This window comes from Pelophylax lessonae (assembly GCF_965119305.1).
Source record: "Pelophylax lessonae genome assembly, chromosome: 7".
NCBI lineage: Eukaryota > Metazoa > Chordata > Amphibia > Anura > Ranidae > Pelophylax > Pelophylax lessonae.
This window is the reverse complement of record NC_138774.1, coordinates 54,577,099-54,592,160: the sequence shown is the minus strand read 5'-3', so window position 1 is coordinate 54,592,160 and position 15,062 is coordinate 54,577,099. Positions and strand designations below refer to the sequence as shown.

General features: G+C 46.2%; 1 protein-coding gene across 3 annotated transcripts in view; it reads right to left on the bottom strand.

The window, feature by feature from the left end:
- Positions 1-15,062, bottom strand: part of SPTBN4 (spectrin beta, non-erythrocytic 4) — a 353,544-nt gene that overhangs the window by 118,623 nt on the left and 219,859 nt on the right. The window lies entirely within an intron of this gene.

Sequence of the window (15,062 nt, the reverse complement as noted above, 5' to 3'; positions counted from 1 at the left end):
AAGAAGACAGACAGAAAAAAAATTTCCAATAAGAAACTCTCAAAAACCTCCAAGTTCACAATAATTTCTTTTATCTAATACCACAATTTTTTTCTGAACCAGAACTTTCTATGTAAGGCTTGTCAACCTCAAACGAAAACAAAAGGAGCAAACTGATCAGAATAACGGAGTAGGATAAACATAATGGATCTATTGAAGGCTGCTTCAACCTAATTTCAAAAAAACTACAAAAGTGCTTTGTTGAAATTCATTTAAAATAGTCAAGGTCTGCCAAGCTTCGTTAGGATGCTGCATGCTGCAAAATAAAAAAAATAAGTCAACTGGACATGCCTAGTCTAGATAATATTGCTTTGCTTCAAAAACAAATCCATGTGTGTTTATGTGGGTCGTTCCTTTTTATACTATTTTTATACCATACTATTGCAGGTCGCATGTTCGCTGCCTCTTTTGAATACAATGCTAACCTCTGATTGGTTTCACAATTAGGGTCTCTCTGTTGTGATTGTTTGTCTACTAGATGATTTCTCCAACCCTGAATTGAGTGCCTGTTCTTACTGTCTTCCATGAGACGGATCTCTTTAAAGTGATTGTAAAGTCTTGTATTAAAAAAAATAAAAAATAAAAAACATGTTATGCTTACCTCCTTTGTGCAGTTGGTTTTGCACAGAGCAGCCTGGATCCTCTTCATCTTGGATCCCTCTTTGCTGCTCCTGGCCCCTCCCTCCTGTCAAGTGCCCCCACAGCAAGCAGCTCGCTATGTGGACACCTGAGCCAAGCTGCAGCTCCGTGTGCCCAATCAGACACGGAGCTGCAGTTCGGCCCCGCCCCTCTCTCTCCCGATTGGCTAATTGACTTTGATTGACAGCCGTGGCTATGTCCCAGCCAATCAGGAGGGAGAGTCCCCAGCAGCACATGAGGGACTCATGGACATTGCTGGACAGAGATGGGGCTCAGTTGAGTATTAGGGGGTGCTGGGGAGGCTGCTACACCCAAAAGGGTTTTTATCTTAATGCAAAGAATGCATTAAGATAAAAAACCTCCTGACTCCTTTAAGGTTTTATGTGAACCCCTAAGCTTTACCATTGCATGGTATACTGTATATATATGTAAGCAACTGCTACACCGATATGTCCTGTATGTTAGTTATTTTTTTTTCCTTATTATTTTGGCATTTCCTCATTGGAAATTCTTTTATTGTAACCTGAAAACTTTTAAAAAAGAGATTACACATTTGTGTTTATGTGATGGGTTAATAACAGGAGGTGCAAACGGCCTCTCTCAACATGACTTTTGTTTTGAAGGCAGGCTTACTAGCCTAGGAGAAAACACACTTAAACATTTGTATTCAAGAAGAAATAGGGTAACACACCTTAATAAATTAATCCTGTGACAGGTGAATTATTTTTCACTGTGGGGTTGATTTACTAAAACTGGAGAGTGCAAAATCTGGTGCAGCTATGTATAGAAACCAATCAGCTTCCAGGTTCTTTTGTCAAAGCTTTATTGAGCAAGCTGATGTTAGAAACTGACTGGCTACCATGCAGAGTTGCATCAGATTCTGCACTATCCAGTTTTAGTAAATCAACCCCTGTTTAAGGATGCAGATAGTGACAGGGGGAAAAACACTTATTGGCAGTGAAAAAGGGGTGAGGCTGGCTGGAGACACGCCCATGAAAAAGAGTAGTCTCCGATTAGTCATGGCTCTGCTTGTAGAGACGGTGTACCGCACAGGCAGAATGGCTGCACAGATTGGCTGGCTGACATAGAGGTACCCTTTCTCAACCAGGGTTCTGTGCAACCCTAAGGTTCCTCCAGAGGTTGCTAGAGGTTCCTTGAGCTGTGAACGATTGACCTCTCATTTAAAAGGTGCCTGCTTAGTTCCAGGATCAAAGCCACTTGGCAAAGCGAGTAGCATGACACCAATTATCTTTTTAGCTGTCAATAAAGGTGGCATTCTGACCACCACTGCAAGGGTTGCATTCTTTCTTTGACCACTGATGTAAGAGACACGTTTGCCACTGACTAATAAATTGGTTTGATTAGGAGTTCCCTAGGACTTTAAAAAATTTTAAGGGGTGCCTCTGGGGTAGAAAAGGTTTGCTCACAAAACATTTTCAACCCTTGCTATCAAGACTAGGTACATGTGACTAAAGATAGTCCTAGGAATATGTTGAAAGATAGGACTCCTGGGCCCATCCGTAAGCACAAATAGTGAGTCTGATTTCCTAAAAGACTCCGTAGCTGCCAGGTACACCCTAATCACCCGGACCACATCAAAGGCATGCAAAACAATTTCCTTCGGATGTTTTGGCCTAGGATACAGGGATAAAGACACAATGTCTTCATTCAAATGAAAATCAGAGACAACCTGAGGAAGGAACGACAGACAGGGGCGAAGAACCACCTTATCACTGTGAACCACTAAGGTGAACGATAGGGTAACGCTGCCAGTTACGACTCCCTGCGTGCAGGGGTGAAAGCCCTTAAAAAGGCCATCTTTTTGGACAGCGTAAGCAGGGAAATCTCCCAAAGATTCTCAAAAGGAGGCTTCTGAGGTCCCAAGGCGGCAACAGAAACAGAAAAACCTCTATCCATCAGTGCCTGGCAGTTAACAGCCAAGCCGTCATAGCCAGCGACTGTAAAGCAGGATAAAAGATTGGTCCTTGGGACAGCAGATCCTCCCTCAGAGTAAGCTTCTAAGAAATGTCGGCGATCAGCCGCACCAGATTGACGTACCAAGCCCAGCGAGGCCAGTCCGGGGCACTAAGATGACCAGAACCCCTTCTGCTTCGATCCTGCGTAGAAGTCTTGGCAGAAGCTTGAGAGGAGGGAAGGCACAAATCAGACGATAATGACCCCACGGGGCCACCAACGCATCCGTGGCATCCGCCAGAGGATACCGTGACCGAGCCAAACCTCTGCACCTTTTTTTTAAGCCAGGACAACAACAGATCCACCTCGCAGATGCCCCACCGGAGACACAGATGATAAAAAACACCTCCGGATGAAGGGACCACTCCCCTTGGTCCAACGCCTGCTGACTGAGGTAATCAGCCTGCCAGTTTTCCACCCTGGGAATGTGTACAGCAGAGAGGGCTGGAACAAACTGTTCTGCCCACCTTAGAATGCCGGCTACCTCCAGAGCCACCAGGACACTTATTTTGCCCCCCTGGTGATTGACATAAGCCACAACCATGGCATTGTCTAATTGAATGCACACTGGACATCCCTGGAGACGATCTGTCCAATGTTCCAGGCACAGTCTGATGACGCGGAGTGCAAAGACATTGATTGGTAGTCTCGACTCTTCCAGTGTCCAGACCCTCCCTTAACAAAAATTTTGCAGAGGAAGCCTCCACAGCTGGACAGGCTGGAAACCGTGGTGACCGCTGTCCAATACAAGGGGAGAAAGGATTTGCCCAGCCGAAGCACGAAGCCACCATATCAGGGACTCTTTCATTTCCCAGGCTCAGCCGAATCTAATTGTCCAGAGACTGCGGATACTTGTCCCATTTGGCCAGAATCTCCCTTGCAGGGGCCTCGTATGGAATTGTTGAAATGGAACTGCCTTGAAGGTACACACCATCAGGCCCAGCACCCACATGCAAGTCCGGAGGGATTACCATCTGCTGGACAGCCGGAGATGAATTACAGTCTGCAGTTTCTAGAGTTTGTCCAGAGGAAGGAGCACTCTGGCTAAGGCCAAGTCCAGAGCCAGACCCAGATAGTCAAGCCTTGTAGATGGAGACAGAGCAGACTTCTGAATATTCAGAATCCAGTCAAACACCCTCAAGCTCGTATGGTGATTTCCATGTTTTCCTCAAGAGCATTAGGAGACTCCGCTTGCAGAAGGAGGTCTTCCAAGTAGCCCAGTACCGTGATCCCCCATTGGCGTAACAATGCTAGCACCGGGGCCAACACTTTCGTGAAGACCCGAAGAGCAGAAGCGAGACCAAAGGGTAACGCCACAAACTGATAATGCTCCTCTCCCACGTCAAAGCGGAGGAAGTGCTGGAAACCGTATTGGAATGTGAAGGTAAGCGTCCTTGATGTCGATGGGGGTAAGAAAAATCCCCCTGATTGCCTTCCTTCCTGGGGACTGTAAACAGGTTTGAGTAAAACCCCTGAAAACTTTCCGAAGTCGGAACCGGGACCATCACCCTTTAAAGTAAAAGGTCTTGCGCCACCCCAAAAAAAGCCTGTAAGCGGACCAGGCACAGTCGCACGTTGGGAGGAAGAACCTTATAGGAGGGTAAGAACGAAACTCAATCTTGTAGCCGGACCGAATGACCTCGTGAACCCACCTGACTTGTACCAGGGGAGTCCACGGGTTCGGGAACCAGCGAAGACGTCCCCCCACCCCAGATAAGGGTGAGGGCGCACCTTCATGCTGAAGGGGCCTTGTCCATGGGTCTGGAGAGGCCTGCCCTTTACTTGCCAGACCAAGTTCGCTTGGATCCTCCAGACGAGGACCCTGAAGGGCTCCTATCCCTTGTCAGTCGACCCTGAGGGACTTAAAAACTTCCTTCCGAGAAGAGGGTCCATGTCTACAAAGAGGGTCCTTGCCCTTAGTAGCCTGCAGAAGAAAGGTTCTCTTCCCCCCTGTGAGACCTTCAATGATGTCATCCAGGGTAGCACCAAAAAAGGCGATCTCCTTGAAAGGGAAGATCAGTCAAGGCCTTTAAAAAAGTCTGGTCCACAGACCAGCATTTGAGGCAAAAAACACGCCGAATGACCACTGCTGAAACAGACAGCCGAGCCACTAGGAGAGCCGCATCTAAAGAGACATCACAGATAAACTGCAGCCCCTGGACCAGCTGGTCCGCCAGATCAGCAAAGGCAGGGGGAGCTACTCCCCCTCCAGGTCACAGTGCAAAAGCCAAGCCCATTCGGTCAGAGTTTGTGACAGCAGGGCAGTGGTGAATATCGGCTTCAGTGCCAAACCAGCCAGGGTGTACATATCGCAGGCCACAGCCTCCGCATTCCTGTCAGCTGGGTCCTTAAAGGGTGGGGACTCTTCAATCTGAATCATGGTTGCCTTGTTTAATCTGGAACAATCCACCTCTTAAGAAGGGACTCCTCATAGGTGTATCACCTAGCAAAATCGCTTGGGGACCCCAAGGGGACACTTTGGTCATCCCCAATATTTAGTGACAAATCTGTAAAAATAGGAACACCTTTTCCACTCTGGATGGCTAGTGAATGCCAAAGGGAACCTGCGCCTCCGGCTGCGTCCTCCATCTTAAAGGTCTCAAGCACAACTACAATCAGTGTGTCCACCAGCGCCTTTTAGTACGCGGTTGCAGAAGTGGAGGAATCCTCCTCACTATCTGAGGATTCAGGGTGCGTGCTCGCAGACCCCGCAGGGTGACCCACGTCCACAGCGGCCAAATCAGATTCAGTATCTGATAAGACAGATGAGGCAGGGGAAGGCGTGGGGTGTTTTTGCCAGCCAGTCGCCCTAAAAGCCACCTCCACCAGGGACACCAAGGACTCCAGGACAGCCATCAGTGCATCGATGGATGGATGCTACCCGGAGGGCCCTGTAGCCTCAGAGAGGGGATCAGGTGGGGAGATGTGCTCCAAAAGACTCCTATGAGTCACCAGGGGGACCCTATAATATAGTGTAAAACACTGCTAAGGGACAACCCCCACCGCTCTGGCAGTCCACCCGGTTGCCAGCCACAGAGCACCAATCGATCCTCAGTAGAGAGGACCCCACCAGACACACCACCCACATAAACCAAGCATCGCAGCTACCAGGAGAACCTGCACTGCACAAACGGTGATCAGGAAATAAAAAGATACAGGAGTCAGCACCAGAGAATGAGGAGGGGCTCCACTGTCATGGTTGCCGCTATTTTCATTGGCAAACCGCCACAAAATGTCCGTCGGACTACTCAAATATGGCCACCGTGCAATAAGCACACAGGCTACAAGAAAATGGCGACACCACGAGGCTCCCTTAGGCCTCTGAAAAGGCACAGGCAGGAAGGAGGGACCCTGGCAACAGCCCCCACCACAGCCAATCGCCAGGTCACACACCCCCTCTGCCCCCATTACCAGCACAGCACCCTGCCCCCACCCTAGGCGGTGGACCAGGCCACCCCACAGCCCCAGCATCAGTGAAAGGGGGGTGGATGGGGGACGAGATCGCGATCTCGCGAGGTGTTTAACACACCCCCTTAGCTATCTGTAAGGGGGTAATTCTTCCCAATGATGACAAGAGTGAGGAGCATTCTTCCCACTGACTGTCACATTAATGTGTCATGAGTTGTAGATTTTTAATTTTTAGCAGGGGTTCCCCGAGACCAGACATTTATTTCAAGGGTTCCTCTGTGTTGAAAAGGTTGAGAAAGGCTGTGATAGGAAGAGAGAGCAGAATGACACAGATGAGCATGAGTGTAACTGCAGAAGAGAAAGAGCAGGTCTCCTGCCATGCCAAACAGGGCTGTACTGGGTGATATAGCGGCATAACTCTCAGGACTGCATGAACAGAAATACAAATGCTTTGGCAGGTAAAACAGTTCTCATTTTTTTTTTTCATCTGTGTATTTAGGGGCTTGCCTGAAGTTTAGCTTTACCTGGTTAACGACCGCCCGCCGCAGTTATACTGCGGCAGGCAGCCTCTCCCAGGCAAATCGCCGTACATGTACGGCGCTCGCTATCGGGAGGCTAGGGGGCAAACGCGCACCACCAGCGGTGCGCTCCCGCTAGTCAGCGGGGAAGCCGATGCAGCGGGCAGGCGGCTCCGAGTGCCGCCTGACACCCGCGATCATTCCTCACTGAGAAAGAAGAACGGTCAGCTGTTGTAAACACAGCTGACCGTTCTTCTCCCTGCAATGATCATAGAGCCCATGTGATCCTTCTATATAGGAACACATGTCTCTATGGTCATTTCACAAGCCACGCCCCCCACAGTTAGAATCATTCTCCTAAGCTCACATTTAACCCCTTGATCACCCATAATGTTAACCCCTTCCCTGCCAGTGTCATTATTACAGTAACAGTGCATATTTTTAGCACTGATTACTGTAGTAATGTCACTGGTCCCACCAAAAGTGTCATAAATGTCAGTCAGGGGTCCGATCTGTCCGCTGCAATGTCGCAGCCCCGCAAAAAATCACAGATTACTAGTAAAAAAAAACAAAAAAAAACAATAAAAATGACATAAATCTTTCCCGTAGTTAGTAGACGCAATAACTTTTGCGCAAACCAATCAAAATACGCTTATTGCGTTTTATTTTACCAAAAATATGTAGCAGAAAACAAATTGGCCTAAAATGTTAAAAAATTTTGATTTTTAATTTTTTTTTTGAGAATGTCATATAGCAGAATGTGAAAAATATTATTGTTTCTTTTTTTTCAAAATTGTGTTTATAGTGCAAAAAAAAAAAAAAAAAAAAAAAAAAAAAAAAATCGCACAGGTGATCAAATACCACCAAAGGAAAGCTATATTTGTGGGAAAAAAAGGACATCCATTTTATTTGGGTAAAGTGTCACACGACCGCGCAATTGTCTGTTAAAATAACGTAGTGCCGAATCGCAAAATAGGGCCTGGTCAGGAAGGGGGCAAATCCTTCCGGTCTTAAAGTGGTTAATAAAGGGAGAGGAAAGTTCCTGTATGGGAGGTTAGCTCTTCTCATCCCTCTCCCTGGGTTAGCAGTGCAGCAGGTTGTGTCAGGCCAGCCACTCCTGCTGTCCCCATGCAGTGTGTGAGTCGCAGACAGATCCTCATTTTGCCCAGCACAAGGATTTGAATCTGTTATTTCCCTCCGTTCTGCCCATATTTGATCTTGTTATTTTTCTTCAGAGAAAGAGGGCGAAATAATCGGATTTAATGCAAATTGGTGTCTGGCTGCAGAAGCTGAGATAAGCAGCTCCATGAAATGCCTGGAAGCCTGTAATATGTCACATGCGTGAGACACATCTGAATTCATGATATCTGGGTCATGTCGCTAGTTCCATACAGTGTGACAGTAATTACAGACATTTGTAAGAACACGGTATTAACCAGTTCATTGATCAGGACATCTTGGGAACTGTGTGACCAGCTGTGTCCAAGTGCTTGACCTGGACTTGTCCCAGGGGCCCCCTTCGGCTGATTCATCCTAGCTGGTACCATGGCTGCCATACTGTAAACCTTTTCAAATGAGCGTGAAATGCTGGTGCAAGACTTCATATAATCACAGTGATTGTTTAAAGGGCGGCTCCAGGGAACAGCTATATATACACCTGGAACACATACACAGAGACTTTTCCCTCCAAGAAGTGTGATATAAGGGTCATGTCACACCAGAGATTCTGCTGCAGCTTCAGCATCTCGCTCATTAACATTTTTTTGTTAAGTAAAAATGAACTGCAATGAACTCACAAGCAGTCCTTTGATATGTGACGGACCTTTTGCAGGAACCAAAGCTTGCTAGTGAATTACACCAGTAGCTGTAGCTGCGCATTCTAAGGCGATTTTAAGCACCCATGTTTCCCGAGGCAGTAGTAAGACACTGTGACATCACCAGCAGCTCCAGGAAGTGGATGGAAGTTGGGATCCAAGGTATTTTTTTTTATTTTTTATTTTAAAGCGTTCCACCCTGGGAAAGTTTTTTTTTTTAAATAAAAATACCCCCGGGACAGTCAGGGCTAGTGCATTCCACAATGGATAGCCTCTGACCTGTCCCGGGTTGCACTTACCTTTTAGAAGAAATACTTACCTTGAAAATGTATTGTCCAGCGCTGCCATCTCAGGTGTGGGCAGCTTGAAGCCAGCGCGATCCTCTTCTGTGTCCTCTTCCGTCTTCTACGGTCCCACGATGCACTGCACCGGCCCCGCCGTCACTTCCGGGGCTGCAGCGTCATCCCTACACAGCTTCTGGGCATGCCCAGAAGCTGTTTAGCAAGGTATGACGGCGCCTGCACCGGAACTGACGTCGGGGCCGGTGCAGGCGCATTGATTCCTGGGAGCGATGACGTTCAGCTCCCAGGAATCATTGCAAGCCAGGAAGTGACGAATTGCCGTGGCCGCCGAGGGGAGGAAGAGGAAGTAAGGTAAGTATATTTTCTTCTAAACAAGGTAAGTAAAAAAAAAAAAAAAATTGCGATTATCCATTTGTTTTTCAGGTGACCCGGAGCAAGAAGATGGGGGTAAGTATAATTTTAGGGTGGAACTCCGCTTTAGGCTTCATTCATACGGGCATCGCTATGCAGGCAATCCCATTCATGTCAATTGGGACACATCGGCTGCACTGACACAGCTGCTGCTCCTAATCTTACATCTGTGCGCGGGTCTTGAATGTAGACAGTGCAGGTTTGGGGGACACGCACCTGCACAAATGTCAAACTGGGAGCAGAAGCTGTGTCCCTGCAGTTGCTACAACCAAATACACATGAATGGGGCTGCCTGCAAGGGGATGTGCAGACCACCTGTTTATCCTGTGCAGACAAAAAGGCCTTTGCACAGATGTTCTCTTCAGTAGTTTTTCTCAACTCCAGTCCTCAGGTCACACTAAGGGTCCCTTCACATGGGCGTTCTGTATGTCTGTTTTTCCTCCCATCCATTTGCGGATGAAAAACGGACACAATGTATGTCTATGGGATTTGCGGACGTTAGCGGATGACCATCCGCTGACATCCGTTTTGCGTCCATTCCGTTCAGTTCTGTTTTTTGAGACGGAAGAGAACCCTATTTTTCTTCCATTTAAAAAACGTACCGGACGCAAAAACGGATGTCAGCGGATGTCATCCATTAACATCCACAATCCCATAGACATACATTATGTCCGTTTTTCATCCGCAAAGGGATGGGTGAAAAATGGACATACGGAACGGGCCCTACAAAAGTGCATCCGTGTCCGTTTGAAAAAAAAAAAAGGGACTGAACGGATAAAAAAACGTGTGAAAGGACACTTACAGGCCAGATTTTAACTATTACCTTGGGGAGATGCAGACTAGAATACTGCAATCACTGAGCAGCAAATTATATCACCTGTGATGCATTTCAGTTTTCTTGCAAACCTGGCCTGTTAGTGGGCCCTGAGGACCAGAGTTGAGAAACACTGCTTCAGTACACCCATGTGAATGAGGCCTTAAATGTGTCTTTAAATTGAGGGGTAGTGGGCCTTTAGCAAAGTGGTCCATGCATTATCAAGGTCTACTTAAAAGAGATGTTTGGGATTTTTTTTTCTCACAATCATACTTACCTAGGTGGAAGCAGCATCAGTCTGATTGCTCGGTTCTCAGGGCTCCCTGAGAAGAGTCTCTGCTCTGCCCTGCTCCCTTGCTCACTGGAGCACTGGGCTGTGGGGTGGGTAGGAGTGGCCGGCTCAGGCTCTCAGTGGCTCGCTGAGCCTGGTGCCGATCCAGGCATGTGGGCGGATCCCAACTCCATTGCTACGGTCTTGCCAGAGTCTGGACCGGCTCTGTGATGTCAGCCGACAGCAGACATCACCCCGTTGTCTTCTGAAAATGGGTCACAGGAGTGCAGAACAGACTGCACTCCTGTGATCCACAGGAAAAGTACAGCCAAACAAGCTTTGGCTGTACTTCTCATTTAAAACATTCATACTCTGAATGGTTGGATGTTGACAGTGGTGTGCTCACAGTTCAGTTTTTGGACTTCGTGACATGTTTGTAACTTATATAGTTTAGGAATAAAGCTACCATTTCGGTGTATGCAAATGAGGTTTAATGTTAATAAATCTAAAATGATGCAATTAGGGGCTAAAAACATGTATGCATCATATAGTCTAAGGCAGGCCTTCCTCAACTACGGTTTAGTGAAACCCTGGGGTTCCTTCAGAGTTCCTTCAGTGGCAAATTGGCAAATGGATCTCTTGCTTACAGTGACCACCAAAGGAAAGGGTCACTACAATTTTTAATTAATTTTTTGCTAAGAATATTACTGATGATAATTTTTCCCTATAGAGTGAGGGAAATTCATTAATGTAAGGATGAATCCTTACCCCTGTCTTCTTTTTTGCAATCTGTGTTCCATTGTGTAGATTTACCTTCAGGTCCTGAAATAAGGCCAAGACAGGAAGTGAGAGGAAATCCCTCCAAAGATTTGGAATCCCTGCAGGTCACCAGAACTAGTGTCACCATTGACACTTTTTTTTAGATTAGTAAACAGGACAAATAGAGGGGGCACAGACAGCAATAAAAACTGACAGGTCTTCTAATCAGGTGATTGTACCGAGGGAGGGCTGTAGATATTTTTAGTGGGATTCCTTGAGACCTGAAAACTTTTTAAAAGGGGTTTACCAAGGTAAAAAGATTGGGAAGGGTTGATCTAAGACTGTAGTCTCCAAACTGCGGCTGTTTGTTTGCCTTTGCCTGGCTCTGGGGCACTTTTCCTTCCATGAATAGAAGACATGGATACCACTGACACCAACAATGGGGCAAGATTCCTGCTACTGACATCAACAATGGGGCACTATTTCTTCCATTGGTGCCAACGATGGGCCACTATTTCTCAAACTGACACCAATGAAGGAGAATTCTTTCTCCCACCGACACCAACGATTGGGTATTATTACTACCCCTAATACCAAAGATGCATTGTTTACTCCCATTGACGCAAAGACAATTTCTACTCCCAATGGCCACAGTCCAGCCTCTCTAATGTCTGGTGGACAGTAAACTGGCCCTATGTTTAGAAAGTTTGGAGACTCCTGATATAGAGGGAGTTACACTAGGTCACTAGTTTGTCATGAAGAAGGATCTGGATGTCCTGGCAGATTATAGGCTTATAAGCAGCATGAAATACCAATCCTCAGTTTCTACAGCAAGCAATATACTTCTTATTAAAAGAGAAACAAGAGAGAAAGAGAGACAGACATAATTTTGCCCCTAAACAAAGGATTTGTAAGACCTCGTGTTGATTACGCAAGTTCAGTATTGGGCATAAGTTCACAAAAGAGATGTTGCTGAACTAGAAAGAGCCCAGACAAAGGCAGCTAAATTTATACGGGGCATTGATGACCTCAGCAATGACAAAAGATTGACTGAACTGGATATATTTTCCCTTGGGAAGAAGAGGTGGTTAAGGCAGATGATGACCTTGTATAAAGGTATGTAATATGGTTCCTATAGTAAACTTGGCGCAAAGCTGATCACTTTAAAGGGTTACTTCACCTTTTCAGGAAAAAATGAAAAGATGACCACCTTACAACTTTCTACCTTCCCACCCCCAGTCCCTGCTTTGTATATATCTATATATATATATATATATATATATCTGTGGGCGATGAGCTGTCACTGCCCACACAGCCGTGCGGGGATTTGAAATCCCCGCTCTTCTCCCCTTTCTTACTGTAGGGCTTTCGGGAAGAATCAGAGTGATTCTAATTGGTCAGTGCTAGCATATTACCGCTTTGATCAATTGGAATCGCTTTGATCCTGATATAGACTGGCTGTGTGGGCATTGACAGCTCATCATCCACAGAGGTAAGTATAGTTGGGACAGGAAGGGGGGTAGGGTGTTAGTTCACCTTTTCATTTAATCTGAAGTTCATTGTCGACATGGGGTATCCTTAAACTTGAAGGGAAAACGGTTTAACCTAAGAATTTAGAAAAGTTCTTTGATGTGAACAATTATGTAAGGATCCATTCACACCAGATTTGCTGGCATTCGTTGATCAACATACATTGCAAAAGCAAGCTCTTTCAAAAGGAGCAGTTTACCATTAGTGCGTTGCATTGACACACATTGCCCTGCGCTAAAAAGAAAAGAAAACAAAAAAACTGAATTTTTTGTAAAATTTTACCGTAAAATTCCTTTCTCTGAGTCCTCCGACAGTCGCCGCCCCTTCATAATCTTCACCAATGGGTAATTGACCTTTGCTCCGCAGGAGTAGCTAGGCAACAAGATTTGTTAATATCAAAGCTTTTAGCATATCACACCCCTAAGGGGCGGTCCCCTCAGTCAATACCTCCCTGCTTCCAGCATTCTCAACTCAGTTTGGTAACATAGCAGTAGAGTACATAAACAAACCCCAAAATAGGGGCGGGGGCGGCGACTGTCGGAGGACTCAGAGAAAGGAATTTTATGGTAAGATTTTACAAAAATTCAGTTTTCTCTTACGTCCTCCAACAGTCGCCGCCCCTTCATAATCTTCACCAATGGGACGTCCCAGAGCAGTGTAGACATGAGGGGTGGGAAAAAAACGCAGCCGCGCATAAAGCAACGCAGTACCCACATCAGAGAAAGGAACCTTACCAAAGTAAGAGAACCAACCTGGCAACAGGAAAACGTGCTCAACAGGAGCAACAACCCAGGAAGAACAAGTAACCCAGGGGTAAAAACACCCCAACAGCCAAGGGCCCAAACAAGGGACCCTAAGGCACTGCCGCACTAAGAACTTTACGGCCAAAGGAAGCATCTGCCGATGCCTGAACATCCACTTTGTAAAATTTGGAGAAGGTGTGAACGGACGACCAAGTCGCCGCCTTACACACCTGGGCCACAGAAGCCTGATGACGATATCACACAGCAGAGCAGGAGAGCCCCCCCCCCCGCAGCCCACAGAAAGGCAGCTATCACAGGAATCTGACAGGGAGCTCAGCACTTACACAGACATGCAGGTCACACAGTCACAGACTGACACCCAAACAGACAGGTCCCCACATAGAAAAACACTTACCATTCCGGATGGCGTGGGGAGCCTTCTCTAACGACCAAACCGCTGTACTGAGGACAGGGAGTGTCGCAGCCAGGATGCAGTGGACTGCGGTGCGAAACCGCAAATGGCGTCCGGTGAGGTAGCCACCTCACAGGCAGCATCCCTGCAGCGAACAGGGATGGGTCGTTCAATATGCCAGGGAAACCTGAGCTGAACGCTCGATGGCAGGCTGGGGAAACCCCTGGCTCTCAGCCCTGGGATCCAGGGTGGCCAGTCCGAGACGCAGCTCCGCATGATCATCTTCATCCGAAGAAAACTAAACTAATGCTGAGAAAAAAAAAACAGCTAAGTAAAAGAAAGAGAAAAATACTTGAAATAAAATCAAAAAGAAGATAGAAGGCTGAGACTGAAAGCCCCAGCACAGGAACAGCCAGCTACTCCTAAGCTAGGCAATTGAAAACTGAGTTGAGAATGCTGGAAGCAGGGAGGTATTGACTGAGGGGACCGCCCCTTAGGGGTGTGATATGCTAAAAGCTTTGATATTAACAAATCTTGTTGCCTAGCTACTCCTGCGGAGCAAAGGTCAATTACCCATTGGTGAAGATTATGAAGGGGCGGCGACTGTCGGAGGACGTAAGAGAAAAAGCAGAACATGCCCTACTTGTTTTTGATTCAACACACAACCACATGCAAACGCAAAAATAAATACAGGCAGTTAAAGTTTCCTTTACAAAAAATGCATAGAAGTGTAACTATAGGTAACCTTTTTTAAATTTTTTTTAGATAGAGTAAGAAAGGGTTATAGCCCCTGTCAAGTTTTTATGCCATCTGTCTCCTAAAGGAGATTTCCCTTCACTTCATGTCCCATAGCCAAAACAGGAAGTGAGAGGAAATCCTCCCAAAGTGTGGAAATACTGGTGTGTGTCCAGGGTGACCAGAACTAGTGGCTCCATTCTAAAGCTGGATACACACTACCCAACTTTTGTGGTTAGATTTCCTTCAGATTTACCTTTTCTATGTAGTGCAAGGGCCTGCCAGATTGCATACAAATTGAAAGTGTTTAGGTTTGACCTCATATTATATGGTTTTGGTAAGTCTAAAGGAAAAAGTCTTCAGAAAATCTTATAGTGTGTATGGCCCTTAAGTCTTCCCCTCTATTACAGTTTGTGTCAACGCAAAATTTGGGATTTTCTTTTACGTTCACTTTCGATGATAATGTTAAAAGGACAAATAAAGAGGGTGAATCTCCCTAATGAGCCCTTAAATAGCAATAAAAACTGACAGGTGTTCGTTCTCCACACTATCCAAAACTTAAAAAAAAAATAAAATAAATAAATTGCTATTAGTTACACTTATAAAAAAAAAAACAACACTTCACAAAAAAAAAAAAAGGATTTCAGTCCATTTTAAAACACATTGCAACATGCAAATGCACATAAACGCACA